Below are 17,086 nucleotides of genomic sequence, written 5' to 3'. Positions count from 1 at the left end.
TCACTAAGCATGGAGCCTAACACAGGGCTCCATCCCATAACCCTGAGATCATGACCTGAGCCAAAGTCAAGAGCTGTTTGGTTAACTGACTGAACCATCCAGATATCACAATATGTGCGATTTTAATGACCATTTCAAGAATATCTATCTCTTCCATTTCCTTCATCCCTTTTAGATCTTGATGAAGAAGCAATGGCGGAGCGTTTAAAGGAACAAGAGTGGCTGCATAGGAGACTATGACAGAGACTAGAAGAAGAGCCACCTACTCAGGGATAAACACAAAAAACTATATAAAGCTATAGGGCTAGTGTCAGGATGGCTATAACTTGGAATGAGCTGAGGTTGTGAAACATACTATGGACAACAGTGTTTTTATAGCTATATTTGGAGCAAGAAAAAGGAAGAAATGGGCCTTGCTTAGGGTAGATGGTGTAATATTAACAGATTACCAAGAGAAAGCAGAACCTCTCAACTTTCATTTGGTTTGTCTTCTATACGAATGATGCTCAAGATTAAAATTGTCAAAGGTTGTAGTGGAGGATAATGACGTCCCAAAGAAGTGAAGAATGATAAGAGAACATTAACTCAATTAAAATGTTAAAGACCTCAGATTTGGATGCAACCCATTGCCCAAGATACTGAAAGATATGGTTTTGGAAACATTGCAGACAAACTGAGAAATTTTAGAAAATAGGAAAAGGACTAAGGATAGGCAGACATCCTGACTTTCAAGAAATTTAAAAAGTAATTTATGAAACCATTCACCAATGACCTTGGTTAGTCCACCCTGGCAAGGTTCTAGATACTATATTCTTCAGATCATTTGTGAGCACCAAGTGGCAGAAGCAGTGAGAATTATTCTTGTAAATAAACCTCATTTCCTTTTTCATAGTGTTACAACAGGGAGTTACCCTGTTGTAACTCCCTGCACGGTTAGACGGGAACCTGCACAACTTCATTTGCTTTCTGTCTTGATTTCAAGGAAGAAACGCAGTCTTCTAGGACATCATTGCAGATCCTATCAAGAAACCTGAACACAAGTACAGGAGTTTAGTGTATTTATAATAGTTTGAACATTAATATTAATGAAATGTTGATTTTGGTGATGTCCTCAAAAATAGCAAAGAAAGGACCTATGCAAATTCACTCCTACAAAAAAGCAATGAAAAGCTCCATGAGGGCCTCCTGGTGGTTTGGTGCTGACTTCGGCCGGGGCGTGATCCTGGAGACCCATGATCGAGTCCCCATCAGGCTCCCTGCATGGAGCCTGCTTCTCCCTCTGCTTGTGTCTCTGACTCTCTCTCTCTCTCTCTCTCTCTCTCTCTCTCTCATGAATAAATAAATAAATAAAATTTTAAAAAAGAAAGAAAAGAAAAGCCCCATGAAAAGGGCCAGGATCAACTTTTTTTTTCAAAACTCTGGAAAGTAACCAAAGGCTTATAGCAACCTGAAGAATGCTCATTCAAGAAAAATGGCTGAAGCTTGGTAAGAACAGTGAACTTTGTGATATTTTAACTTGTCCTAGTCCTGTCCCCAACTCTCCAGTTCTGTTGCAACCTTGAAAAATAGCCCACATCCCCAGTGCAGACTAGCAGCCAATGAAGAAAGTAGCACAGGGCTGGAACTCTTTTCAAGTCTTCCTCCCAAAGAATTGTCATTATTGGCACTGTCTTGTGGCTCCATTAGAAGACCACACTTACAAGGCTGTCTGCATTTGACTTCAGTTGGAGTTTGCCCAGAGTGAAAAAGCTCCCCAGGAGTAATTTGCTGAAAACATTTACAGGCAAGTGTTATAACTTTGCAGATGCTGGAGGTACTTTACAAGCTGGTAGGGCAAACAATAGACCAACCAAAAAGTTATAAAAGAAAAGCTGGGTGGGGCACCTGGGTGGCTCAGTGGCTGAGCTCTGCCTTTGGCTCAGGTCATGATCCCAGGGTCCTGGAATCAAGTCCTACATCAGGCTCTGCTTCTTCCCCTGCCTATGTTTCTATCTCTGTGTGTGTGTCATGAATAAATAAATAAAATCTTTTAAAAAAATAGAAAAGAAAAGCTGGGGGAGATAAAGCTCTGAGATAACAATGTGAGGAGCTCTATATATCCAATCCCTCCAAAAACAAAGCTGGCGAAAATTATTTTTAAAAAGAAACAAAGTTTTCGGAAACTGTCCTAATGACATAGAGCCAATGAAGACACATACTTAAGAAAACCTACTACAATTTGGGAAGAATAGGGAGAGTTTGCAGAATGTGAGCTACAACCAATTCTCTCCTTCCTCTTACTCTCTCTCTCCTCAACTCAGCTTGAGGGAAATTCCACTCTGAGTAGGTGTGATCAAAAAGAGAGTTTCTGGGATGCTTGGTTGGCTCAATTGGTGGAGCACACAACTCTTCATCTTGAGGTTCCCAGTCAAGCCTTACTATATTTCACCAGGAGGAGCAAGCTGCCTGCATTTCTTATCCTCTCCAACTCCAACTTGAAGAGGTGATATTTCCAGTGAGTGTGGCAGAAAGGTGGGGGGTGGGGGGCTTCCTTCTCCCACCCAGACCCTATTCATAGGACAGACTTTCTGTCCCAGGTATGACAGCCAAAGAATACCAGGTTCTACTTGCTCTCATCGCTGCTTGCTCATAGAGCAGAGATCCCATGCTGGGAGAGGCAAGCCAAGAAGACTAGAGGATAAGGGTACCTGGGTGGCTAAGTGGTTGAGGTCTGCCTTTGGCTCAAGTCATGATCCCTGAGTCCTGGGATCGCATTCTGTATCAGGCTCCCTTCTGGGAGCCTGCTTCTCCCCCTGCCTATGTCTCTGCTTTTCTCTTTGTGTCTCTCATGAATAAATAAATAAAATCTTAAAAAAAAAAAAAAAAAAAAAAAAGAACCACAAGACTAAACCATAGACTATTTAACTTAGAGAACCTGGAAAAGATACAGCTAAGAAAAGCCCTCCTTAAGGTCAGAACAAACCTCAAAGACCAGCTTCACAACTTACCTCTGGTTGTGGATTAATTTAATTGGATTAGAGTGCTGAGCAATATATGCTCCAGGGCACAAACAATAGAGCAATCAGTCAGTAATTGGTGGAGCCTAACAATGAGTATGTAATACCAAATGAAGCAGATAGCTTAACAGGGAAGTTAGAAAAAGGGACAAAGAGAGCTTGCTACATCCACTCCCATCCCAAAGTCACTGCCCAAGGCTGTGTCCTCTGAGGAGCAACACTAAAGGTTTCACACTGAGGGGAAACAGACTTAACTAAAATACCCTAGTCAAGTCAGAAAATAAACAAACCAAAACTACCCCCTGGGAGGAAGATAGGAATCTGTATCCAGAGTTGCTACAAGATCTTACCTAAACTGTCCAGTTTTCAACAAAAACTATGAGACATGAAAGAAAGACAAAAGTGTGACCCACACACAAGCAAAAGATCAGGTAACAGAAACCACCTGTGGTTTCTGTGAGAGGAATTGAATGTCAGATTTTTTCAAATATTTATTTATTTAATTTATTTTAGAGAGAGAGACAGAGAGCACGAGTGGGGGGAAGGGCAGAAAGGGAGGGAGAAACAACCCTCAAGCAGACTCTGCTGAGCAAGGAGCCTGATGCGGGGGTTTGATCCCAGGACTCTGAGATGATGACCCTGAGCCAAATTCAAGAGTCAGCTGCACAACTGACTGAGCCACCCAGGGGCCCCGGGTGTCAGATTTAATAGACTCCAATGTAACTCTTATAAGAATGTTCAAAGAGGGGATCCCTGGGTGGCGCAGCGGTTTAGCGCCTGCCTTTGGCCCAGGGCGCGATCCTGGGGACCCGGGATCGAGTCCCACATCGGGCTCCTGGTGCATGGAGCCTGCTTCTCCCTCTGCCTGTGTCTCTGCCTCTCTCTCTCTCTCTGTGACTATAATACATAAATAAATAAAAATTAAAAAAAGAAAAAAAGAATGTTCAAAGAGGGCAGCCTGGTGGCTCAGAGGTTTAGCACCGTCTTCAGCCCAGGTTGTGATCCTGGAGACCCGGGACCCAGTCCCATATCAGGCTCCCTGCATGGAGCCTGCTTCTCCCTCTACCTGTGTCTCTGCCTCTCTCTCTCATTTTGTGTCTCTCATGAATAAACATAATCTTTAAAAAGAGAGAGAGAGAGAGAGAGAGAATGAATTGTTTAATAAAAATTCTGGAGTTGAGAGCAGCCCCGGTGGCTCAGTGGTTTAGCACTTCCTTCAGCCCAGGGCATGATCCTGGAGACCCGGGATCGAGTCCCATGTCGGGCTCCCTGCATGGAGCCTGCTTCTCCCTTTGTCTGTGTCTCTGCCTCTCTCTCTCTCTCTCTCTCTCTCTCTCTCTTTGTGTGTGTGTGTGTGTGTGTGTGCATGTCTTTCATGAATAAACAAATAAAATCTTTAAAAAAATTCTGGAGTTGAAAAGTATACTAATAAAAAGGAAAAATTCACTATAGGGACTCAACAGATTTGGATGGGCAAAAAAAAGAATAAACAAACTTGAATATAAACAGAATGGAATCCAGAGAACAGAGAGAAAATAAAATGAAAGAAAAACGGACAGGGGTGTCTGCGTGGCTCATTCAGTTAAGCATCTGCCTTCAGCTCAGGTGATGATCCTGGCTGGGGTCTAGAGTTCAAGCCCCACATCAGGCTCTCCATTCAGTGGGAAGCCTGGTTCTCCCTCTCCCTCTCTCTGCCTGCCACTCACCCTGTTTGTGCTCTCTTTCTCTCTCAAATAAATAAATAATCTTTAAAAAAAAAAAAAAGAAAGAAAAGAAAAATGAATAGAGCCTCAAAGAAATGTGGAATACCTTTAAGAATACCAACGCATGAGGGGGATCCCTGGGTGGCGCAGCAGTTTGGCGCCTGCCTTTGGCCCAGGGCGCGATCCTGGAGACCCGGGATCGAATCCCATGTCGGGCTCCCAGTGCATGGAGCCTGCTTCTCCGTCTGCCTGTGTCTCTGGCTCTGTCTCTGCCTGTGTCTCTGGCTCTCTCTCTCCTTCTATCTCTCAAGAATAAATAAATAAATAAAATCTTTAAAAAAAAAAAAAAAAGAATACCAACGCATGAGTAATCAGAATAACCAGAGAACAGGAGAAAGGAGCAGAGGGACGCCTGGGTGGCTCAGTGGTTGAGGGTGTGCCTTTAGCTCAGGGCATGATTCAAGTCCCACATCGGGCTCCCTGCAAGGAGCCTGTTTCTCCTTCTGCCTATGGTTCTGCCTCTCTCTGTGTTTCCCATGAATAAATAAATAAATAAAATCTTTAAAAAAAATAAGGAGCAGAAAAAAAATTGAAGAAAACTTGGCTAACCACTTTTGAAATTTGCTAAGACTTGCTAAAATATGAACTTTAAGTAGGATAAGTACAAAGAGATCCATACTCAGAAACACTATAGTAAAAGTATTGAAATAAGCATTAACAGAAGGAGTCATCACACGCAAGGCAGCTACTATAAGATTAACTACTGACTTCTTGTCCAAAACAGTGAGGGCCAGAGGCAGTGGGATGACACATACAAGGCATAGTTGAGTCTCATTGTTCATGGTAGTTATATTCTATAAAGTCACTGCAAACACTGAATTAGCAAATACTGAACCCCTGCTCTTTGGAGGAAATACTGTATTAAGTTCCTGCCAGCCTCTGATCACAATATTTTTGTCAACTGATCAACATGAGGTTGACCCTTGAACAACATGGGAGTTAGGATGCCAACTCCCCAGAGTCAAAAATTCACATATAACTTTTGACTCCTCCAAAACTTAATTACTAATAGTATACTGTTGACCAGAAGCCTTACCAATAACATAAACAACACATATTTTTTTTTTTAAATTTTTATTTATTTACGATAGTCACACACAGAGAGAGAGGCAGAGACACAGACAGAGGGAGAAGCAGGCTCCATGCACCGGGAGCCCGACATGGGATTCGATCCCGGGTCTCCAGGATCGCGCCCTGGGCCAAAGGCAGGCGCCAAACCGCTGCGCCACCCAGGGATCCCACAACACATATTTTTTTAAAAGATTTTATTTAGGGACTCCTGGATGGCTCAGCGGTTTGGTGCCTGCCTTTGGCCTAGGGTGTGATCCTGGAGTCTCAGGATTGAGTCTCACATCAGGCTCCCTGCATGGAGCCTGCTTCTCCCTCTGCCTGTGTCTCTGCCTCTCTCTCTCTCTCTCTCTCTCTCTCTCTCTGTGCCTCTCATGAATAAATAAAATATTTATTTATTTATTTATTTATTTATTTATTTTTAAGGATTTCATTTATTTATTCATGAGAGACACAGCAAGAGAGAGGCAGAGACACAGGCGGAGGGAGAAGCAGGCTCCACACAAGGAGTCCAATGTGGGACTCGATCCCAGGACTCTGGGATCACACCCTGAGCCAAAGGCAGACACTCAACTGCTGAGCCAACCCAGGTGTCCCAACAACACACATTTTATACACTATATATATTATATGTTGTATTCTTACAATAATTCCTAACTGTTCTTTTTTTTTTTTTATTTCAAGGTACATGGTTTGTCTGTGAAGTTTTTTTTTAAGATTTTATTTATTTATTCATGCAAGACACACAGTGAGAGAGGCAGAGACATAGGCAGAGAGAGAAGCAGGCTCTATGTAGGGAGCCCGATGTGGGACCCGATCCCAGGACTCCAGGATCATGCCCTGGGCCGAAGGCAGGCACTCAACCACTGAGCCACCCAGGGATCCCCGTCTGTGAGTTTTTAAACTGTAAATTGCAATCTCCAAAAAATTTTCCAATGTATTTATTGAAAAGAAATCTGTGTATAAATGGATTCATGGGGTGCTTGAGTAGCTCAGTTGGTTAAGCGTCTACCTTCGGGGACACCTGGGTGGCTCAGCAATTAAGCATCTGCCTTCCAGCTCAGGGCATGATCCTGGAGTCCTGGGATTGAGTCCCATGTTGGATTCCCTGGTGGAGCCTGCCTTTCCCTCTGCCTGTATCTCTGCCTCTCTCTCCCTTTCTCTGGGTGTCTCTCATTAATAAATAAATAAAATATTAAAAAGAAAAAGCATCTACCTTCAGCTCAGGCCATTATCCCAGGGTTTTGGGATCAAGCCCAATGTCAAACTCCCTGCTCAGTACAGAGCCTGCTTCTCCCTCTCCCCTGGCCTCCCTCATATCCCATGCTTGCTCTCTCACATGCACTCTCTCCCACATGCTCTCTCAAATAAATAAATAAAATCTTTATATTTTAATTTTTTTAAAAAATATTTTATTTATTTATTTGAGAGAGAGTGAGAGAGAACATAAGCAGGGGTGGGGCAGAGGGAGAGGGAGAAGCAGACTCCCCACTGAGCATGGAGTCCGATGTGGGGCTCAATCCCAGGACCATAGGACCATGACTGAGCCAAAAGCAGATACTTAACTGACTGAGATACCCACGCGCCCCAAATAAAATCTTTAAAAAATTAAATTTAATTTTAAAATGGACTCATGCGATTTAAACCTATGTTCCTCAAAGTTTGTATAATCTTGTTTTATATGTATTTCTGCTTAAAGGTGCCTTATCTAATATATATTATTGATTCACTAACATTGAACTCATGGCCAACAGCACTATAATTCATACCTGAATGAACCTTCTCTAGCACATGTATTTTTCTCCTAAGGCATTTCATGGCCTTCTTGCACTTAGAAACACTAGACAGTACTTCAGAACTATGTTTGGAAGCTATTTAAACAAGAAACACGCCACCAAAATGTACAAAAATGCAAAATCACAGCACTAAATAGACCATGACAAGGACACTTGCTTATAGTGTAAGAACTGAAATAAGGGGCAGCCCGGGTGGCTCAGTGGTTTAGCGCCACCTTCGGCCCAGGGCCTGATCCTGGAGATCCAGGATCGAATCCCACGTCAGGCTCCCTGCATGGAGCCTGCTTCTCCCCCTGCCTGTCTGTATCTCTCTCTCTGTCTCTCATGAATAAATAAATAAAATCTTTAAAAAAAATAACTGAAATAAGAAGGCAGATCATCTAGAGAAACACATTGATAATAATACAATAATAGTAGGGGACTTTAACACCCCACTCACAGCAATGGATAGATCATTGAAGCAGAAGATCAAGAAGGAAACAAGAGCTTTGAATGACGTTGGACCAGATGGATTCCACAGATATATTCAAAGCATTCCATCCTAAAGCAACAGAATACAACTTCTTCCCAAGTGCACATGGAACATTCTCCAGAATAGATCACATACTGGGTCACAAATCAGGTCTCAACCAGTACCAAAAGACTGACATTATTCCCTGCATATTCTCAAACCAGAATGCTTTAAAATTTGAACTTGATTGCAAGAGAAAATTTGGAAGGATGGTTCAACACCTACAAATCAATCAATGTGATACACTACATTAAAAAAAGAAAGGACAAGGGATGCCTGGGTAGCTCAGCAGCTTAGCACTTGCCTTCGAGCCAGGCATGATCCTAGAGTCCCAGGGATCGAGTCCCACATTGGGCTCCCTGCATGGAGCCTGCTTCTCTCTCTGCCTATGTCTCTGCCTCTTTCTCTGTGTGTGTGTCTCTCATGAATAAATAAATAAACCTTTAAAAAAAAGAAAGGACAAGAACCATATCATCCTCTCAATTCATGCAGAAAAAGCATTTGACAAAATATAGCATCATTTCTTGATTAAAACTCTTTGCAGTGTAGGGATAGAGGGAACATACCTCAATATCATAAAGCCATATACAAAAAGCCCAAGGGGAATATCATTCTCGATGGGGAAGAAATTGAGAACTTTTCCCCTAAGTCAGGAACATGACAGGGATGTCCACTCTCACCACTTCTGTTCAATATAGTACTAGAAGTCCTAGGATTGCCTCAGCAATCAGACAACAAAAAGAAATAAAAAGCGTCAAAATTGGCAAAGAAGTCAAACTCTCTCACTCTTCACAGATGACATACTTTATGTCAGGGAGAGCCTGACGTGGGATTCGATCCCGGATCTCTAGGATCTCCCAAAGACTCCACCAAAATATTGCTAGATCTCACACAGGAATTCAGCAAAGTGGCAGGATACAAAATCAACACAGAAATCAATGGTTTTCCATATGCTAACAATTAGAAGAAAGAGAAATTAAGGAATCAATCCCATTTACTATTTTACTAAAAAACATAAGATACCTAGGAATAAACCCAAACAAAGAGGTAAAAGATCTATACTCTGAAAACTATAGAACATTTATGAAAGAAATTGAGGGGGATGCCTGGGTAGCTCACCAGTTGAGCATCTACCTTCCGAGGCAGAAACCTCTTCAACTTTGGCCATAAAAACGTCTTGCCAGATACATCTCCAAAGGCAAAGGAAACAAAAGCAAAAATGAATTACTGGGACTTTATTAAGATAAAAAGCTTTTGCAAACAAAGGAAACAGTTAACAAAACCAAAAGGCAACCTACAGAAGGGAGAAAATATTTGCAAATGTCTTATCAGATAAAGGGCTAGTATTTGATATCTATAAAGAACTTATCAAACTCAACACCCCAAAAAACAAAGAATCCAGGCAAGAAATGGGCAAAAGACATGAACAGACATTTCTCCAAAGAGGACATACAAATAGCCAACAGATACATAGAAAATGTCCAACATCACTTGGCATCAAGGAAATACAGATCAAAACCACAATAAGATACCACCTCATACCAGTCAGGATGGCTAATATTGACAAGTCAGGAAACAACAAATGTTGGCAAGGATGTAGAGAAAGGGGAACCCTCTTACACTGCTGGTGGGAACAGAAGCTGGTACAGCCCCTCTGGAAAGCAGTATGGAAGTTCCTCAAAAAGTTAAAAATAGAGATACCCTATGACCCAGCAATTGCACTACTAGTATTTACTCAAAAGATACAAATAGTGATCCAAATGGGCACCTGCACCTCAATGTTTAGCAGCAATGTCCACACTAGCCAAACTATGGAAAGAGCCCAGATATTCAGTCTTACCATTTGCAATGACAGGGATGGAACCAGAGGGTTTTTTTTTTTTAATTTTATTTATTTATGATAGAGAGAGAGAGAGAGAGAGGCAGAGACACAGGCAGAGGGAGAAGCAGGCTCCACGCACCGGAACCCGATGTGGGATTCGATCCCGGGTCTCCAGGATCGCGCCTTGGGCCAAATGCAGGTGCCAAACCGCTGCGCCACCCAGGGATCCCAAGAACCAGAGGGTATTATGCTAAGCAAAATAAGTCAATCAGAGAAAGACAAGTATCATATAATTTTACTCATATGTGGAATTTAAGAAACGAACCAGAGGATCATAGGGGAAGGGAGGGAAAAATAAAATAATATGAAAATCAGAGAGCAAACCATAAGAGACTCTTTTTAAAAAAAATATTTTTATTTATTTATGATAGTCACAGAGAGAGAGAGAGAGGCAGAGACATAGGCAGAGGGAGAAGCAGGCTCCATGCACCGGGAGCCCAACGTGGGATTTGATCCCGGGTCTCCAGGATCGCGCCCTGGGCCAAAGGAAGGCACCAAACCGCTGCGCCACCCAGGGATCCCCTGCACCACCCAGGGATCCCCAAGACATTCTTAACTATAGGAAACAAACTGAGGGTTGCTGGACGGTAGGTTGGTGGGGGGATGGGGTAACTGGGTGATGGGCATTAAAGAGGGCATGTGATGTAGTGAACACTGGCTGTCATACACAACTGATGAATCACTGAACTCTACCTCTGAAACTAATAATACACTAAATGTTAATTGAACTTAAATCTAATACAGTTTTTAAACACTTAAAATTTTTAAAAAGAAGGGAGAGCATCACTGTTCAACCTCAGCTTGGAACATGCACATCTGTTGATCTAAATTTCTTGCTGTTCTTCACATGCTCACGAATGACCGTGAAAGCACCATAAGTACTCATTCTGTGGTTACAAATAAGTTTACCAAGTAAGCAAATTTGCAAATATAGAATTTGAGAATAATAAAGATCAGCTGTACTGACAGAAAAAAAATCAACCAATAAATCTTATATCCAGCAAAACTATCTTTCACAAATGAAGGCAAAATAAAAATATTATCAGATAAACAAAACTGAGAAAATGTGTTAACAGATCTGCCTTATAATAAATACTAAGAAATGTGTCAAGCTGAATGCAAGTAAACCCAGATGGAAATTCAAATCCACACACAGAAAAGCAAAAGTACCAATTAAGGTAATTGTGTTCTTATGTCAGTATGAAGGCATATTTTTCTTTCCTTCTCTTAAATGACTTTAGAAGCAATAATATAAAATAATACACATTTAATTGTATTGTTGGGTTTATAACATATAAGAATCTAATATATTTGACAACAGCTCAAAGGTGGGTGGGATCAAAATTGTATTGATATAAGTAAATTACACCAGATGGTGACTGAACCCACAGAAACAAAGAGAACCAGGAATGGTGGGATAAACATAAGAAACTCTAAATATATACTTCCCTTCCTTTCTTTCTTTTCTCAACTTCCTTAGTGACATGAAATTATATAAAATTATAGCAATGTATTGTTGGGTTTGAAATATGCAGTAACGTGTATAACAATAATAGCACAAAAAAGGGGAAGGGGGAACAGAGTGACAAAGGAGTAATATTCTATACCTCAATGGAATTAAATTAGCATAAATTTAATGTCAATTCTGATTAGTTAATTAATATGTAGATGGTAAGTCCTGGAGCAACTATTAAGCATATAAGTAAAAAATACAGTAAAAAATTAATAGAAAAAATGACACATGAAAATATGTACTCAATGCAAAAGAAAGCAATAAAGGGAATTTAGTTTGAAAGATACAAATAAGTTGAAAGTAAATGAATGGAAAAAGATATACTAGGCAAAAGGCAACCCTAAGAAAACTGGAATGGCTACACTAATATCAGACAAAATAGACTTTTTAAAAATATTTATTTATTTATTAGAGAGAGAGTGAGTAGGAAGAGGAGCAGAGGGAGAGAATCTTCAAGCAGACTCCCTGCTGAGTTTGGAGCCTGATGTGGGGCTCCATCAGAACCCGGAGATCATGACTTGAGCCAAAACCAAGAGTCAGAGGCTCAACTGACTGAGCCACCCAGGCATCCCCAAATAGACTTTAATACCAAAAAGATGGTACTACAGATAAAGAGGGACATTTTAAGGTGAAAAGGTTGGGGCACTTGGATGGCTCAGTGGTTGAGCATCTGCCTTTGGCTCGGGTTGTGATCTGGGGTCCTGGGATCAAGTCCCACATCAGGCTCCCCACAGGGAGCCTACTTCTCCCTCTGCCTATGTCTCTGCCTCTCTCTCTGTCTCTCATGAATAAGTAAACAAAATCTTAATAAATAAATAAATAAAGTGAAAATGTCAACCCATCAGAAGAATGTAGCAATTATAATCATATGCCTACCTAACAAAGAAATAAGGCAGACAAAATTAAGGGCAAAACAAATTCAGCAACAATGAAGATATCAATACTGCGCTTTTGGTAATAAATAGAATAGTTAGGCAGTAGTGAAACAATGAACACCCGAACAACACCAAACACAGGACAGACCTAACAGGCATAGAATGCTCTCTCAACAGCAGAACGTACATATCTTCTCAAGTGCACATGGAACATTCTCCAGGAGAGACCATATGCTAGACTGTATTCTCCATAAATGTAAAAGGACTGACATCATAAAAAATATGTTCTCTGATCACAATGAAGAGGGAAATTAATAACAAAAAGAAATTTTGGGAGGACACCGGGCTCACTCAGTTGGTAGAGTATGCAACTCTTGATTTTAGGGTGGTGAGTTCGAGCATCAACTAGGCACAGAGATTCCTTTAAAAATAAATAAACAGATGGTACACCTGGGTGGCTCAGTGGTTGAGTGTCTGCTTTTGGCTCAGGTCATGATCCCAGAGTCCTGGGATCAAGTTCCACATCAGGCTCCCTGCATGGAGCCTGCTTCTCCTCTCCCTGTCTATGTCTCTGCCTCTCTCTGTGTGTGTCTCTCATGAGTAAGTAAATAAAAATTTAAAAATAAATAAATAAATAAAAGCCCAATCTCTTAGTAACTCTGCTATTGTCTATTAAAAAAAAAGATTTAAAAAATTTTTAAAAAATGGGTATCCCTGGGTGGCACAGCGGTTTGGCGCCTGCCTTTGGCCCAGGGCGCGATCCTGGAGACCCGGGATCGAATCCCACATCGGGCTCCTGGTGCATGGAGCCTGCTTATGTCTCTGCCTCTCTCTCTCTCTCTCTCTCTCTCTCTCTCTGTGACTATCATAAATAAATAAAAATTAAAAAAAATTTTAAATAAATAAAAAATTAAAAAAAGAAACGGGAAATTCACAAATATATGGAAATTAAACAACATGCTATTTAAATAATCAGTGAGTCAAAAAAAAAAAAGAACTAATGAGGGAAGTTAGAAAATATTTTGACGGACACTTGGGTGGCTCAGTGGTTGAGCATCTGCCTTTGGCTCAGGGCATAATCCCAGGACTCTGGGATCGAGTCCCACATCAGGCTCCCTGCATGAAGCCTGCTTCTCCCTCTGCCTATGTCTCTGTCTCTGTCTCTCTCTCTCTCTGTCTGTCTCTCATGAATAAATAAGTAAAGTCTTAAAAAAAAAGAAAAGAAAATATTTTGAGATGAATGAAAATGAAGATACAATATATAAAAACTTATGGTGTGCATCTGAGAGTGCTTAAAGGGGAATAGCTATAAATTTGAACCCATGTAAGAAGTGCCCGTGTTAGAAGAGAGGAAAGATCTCTAAACAACAACCCAATTGTCCACCCTAAGACACTGGAAAAAGAAGCATAAGCTAAACCCAAAGCAAGCAGAAAGAAAGAAACAATGATTACACTGATGGAATAGAACTGAAAGTCCAAAGATTAAACCCATATATTTGTGGTGAGTTGACTTTCAACAAGGGTGCCAACACAGTTCAATGAGGAAAGAATAGTATTATCAACAAATGGTGCTGGGATAACTGGATATCCACATGCAAAAGAGTGAGCTTGGACCTCTACTTCATATCACACATTCAAAATATCTAAGAATGGATCAGCAACCTAAATATATGAACTAGACCCATAGGAACACCTGGATAGCTCAGCGGTTGAGCATCTGCCTTTGGCTCCGGGATCAAGTCCCACATCGGGCTTCCTGCATGGAGCCTACTTCTCCCTCTGCCTGTGTCTCTGCCTCTCTGTGTGTGTCTCTCATGAATACATAAATAAAATCTTAAAAAAAAAAAAAAAACTAGACCCTAAAACTCTAGAAGAAAACACAGACATAAATTTTCATGACCTTGGAGTAAGCAATAGTTTCTTTTTTAACATAATAATACAAGGACATAATTTTTAAAAAGACAAATAATAATAAGAGGTGAGGAGAGAAACTGAAGCTCTCATATACTGCTGGTGGTAATATAAAAGTGTACAGCCCCCACGGAAAACACTTTGGCAGTTCCTCAAGAAGTTAAACATAAAGTTACCATATGATCCAGCAATTATCCTAAATATATACTCAAGAGATTTGAATATATATGTTCACACAAAAACTTTTACAGGAATGTTCATAGCAACATTATTCATAACAGTAAAAAAAAAAAAAAACGGAGGGGTGGGCGCTTGGGTGGCTCTGTCGGTTAAGTCTCCAGCCCTTGGTTTTGGATCAGGTCATGATCTCATGGGTCATAGGCTGGACTCCTCTGTGCTTGGTGAAGAGTCTGCTTGAGAGTTCTCTGCCTCCGCCCCTCTCCCCACCTCTCTCAAAACAAATAAATACGTCTTAAAAAAAAAAAAAAGAAAAGAAAAGTGAAGGGGCACCTAGCTGGTTCAGTAGGTGGAATCTTGGGGCTGTGAATTCAAGTCCCACGATGAGTATAGAGCCCACTTAAGGGAAAAAAAAAAAAAAAAACAACAACGTAGAAACAACCCAAACATCCACCAACTAATGAATGGATATGTAAAAATGGTATCTTCATACAATAAAATATTACTCAAGCATAAAGAATGCTACAACCTAGATTAACCTTGACAACATGCGAAATAAAACTAGCCAAGTGCAAAAAGCCACATATTATATTATTCCATTTATAAGCAATGTCCAGAATAGGCAAGTCCATAGAGACAAGAAGATTAGTGATCGGAAGGAGCTGGAGGTGGGACACCTGGGTGGCTCAGTGGTTGAGCACCTGCCTTCAGGCCAGGGCATGATCCTACAGTTCTGGGATGGAGTCCCACATCGGGCTCCGTGCATGGAGCCTGCCTCTCTCTCCGCCTGTGTCTCTGCCTCTCTCTCTCTCTCTCTCTCTGTCTCTCATGAATAAATAAAATCTTTAAAAAAAAAAAAAAAAAGGAAGGAGCTGGAGGGAGTGAGGGGAACAGGCAGGGACTGCTAATGGGTACGGGGTTTCTTTTTGAGGATGATGAGAATGTTTTGGAGTTAGATAACAGTGATGGTGACATAACCTTGCAAATATACTAAAAATTACTGAATTATACACTTTAAAATATTGACTTTCATGATGTACAAGTTATAACTCAATAAAAAAGCTGGTTTCAAGGAATGAAGTATTAATATACAGAAGAGCACAGATGAATCTCAAAAATATACTAAGCATAAGTAGTCAAACACTCCATAGTGTATGATTCCATTTACAGGAAATCCTAGAAAAAGCCAAAGTAGAGTGACAGAGGGGCATCTGGGTGGCTCAGTTGGTTAAGCACCTGCCTTCAGCTCAGGTCATGATCTCAAGGGCCTGGGATGGAGCTCCACATGGGGCTCCTTGCTCAGCAGGGAGCCTGCTTCACCCTCTCCCTCTGCCCCTCCCCCTGCTTCTGAGCTCTCTCTCTTTGTCAAAACACAAAATCTGTAAAAAAAAAAAAAAAGAAAGAAGAATACAATCCAAGCTTCTGCAGGTAAGAGGAGCATACCTGATCTCTCCATTCACAGTTCTGGGAAGCAAATCCACAGAAGCAGAAAGAGAAGGGACCTTGCAGCCCCCACACTGCTAATCACTGCACTCCATCACCTCACAAATGAATCTGTAATGACAAATTGTGCTAAGTTCCATGCAAGAAAAGAACACTGTGAGGGAGGCCTATGAAGAGCAGATATTTCAGATTGGGGGTTCAAGGAAAGGCTCTATGTGGAAAAAAAATAAAATATTGGCCCAATACAAGGGAAGCAATACTCCCACTGCACTCCCACTGGTTAGGCTACATATAGAAAATGGGATTCTATTTTGGATGCTGCATTTTAACAGGAACACAGTCAACCCTGAGCTCATCTAGAAAAGCGCTATCCCAGCTGATGAAGGGTATGGACACCATGCCATAAATATTCAGATCCCTCATTCAACAAATACCTATCGAGAGCAAAACAATACCGGATACTGGTAAGAGTTTAAAAGTAAAGATGCCAGCTCTATAGGCTTCAGGACGTTTAACAACTTAGTAGGGAGAGCAGGATGAGTCCATAATTAAATATAATAAATATCTGACATTAGCTCTTTGATATAAGAAGCATAGGTGCAGCACGTGCAGGTGGAGGAGACCAAGAAACACCTCATAAAAAGGTGGTATTTGAGCTAATTCTGGAACTGGAAAAGATTCCTTTTATTGAAAAACCCATGCCACATAAAGAGCATCCATAAAAGCAGAAACAGTGAGGCACCTGGCTGGTTCAGTGGTTGAGCATCTGCTTTTGGCTCAGGGCGTGATCCCAGGGTCCTGGGATCGAGTTCCACATTAGGCTTCCCGCAGTGAGCCTGCTTCTCCCTCTGCCTGTGTCTCTGCCCCTCTCTCTCTCTGTGTCTCTCATGAATAAATAAATAAAATTTTAAAAAGAGAGAGAGAAACAGCATGAGCAGAGGTGCCGAAGCAGGAATGTGTATGGTATGCAAGCCGGTGAAAAATCTAGTTTGGCTAGAGCAAAAGGTTCATCTAGAAAATGAGTGCAAGGAGCACCTGGGTGGCTCAGTCAGTTGAGTATCTGCCTTCACCTCGTCATGATCTCAGGGTCCTGGGATTGAGCCCCCACATCAGGCTCCCTGCTCAGCGGGGAATCTGCTTCTCCCTCTTCC

This window comes from Vulpes lagopus, chromosome 3, assembly GCF_018345385.1.
Source record: "Vulpes lagopus strain Blue_001 chromosome 3, ASM1834538v1, whole genome shotgun sequence".
Classification (NCBI taxonomy): domain Eukaryota; kingdom Metazoa; phylum Chordata; class Mammalia; order Carnivora; family Canidae; genus Vulpes; species Vulpes lagopus.
Note: the sequence above shows the minus strand (reverse complement) of the source record.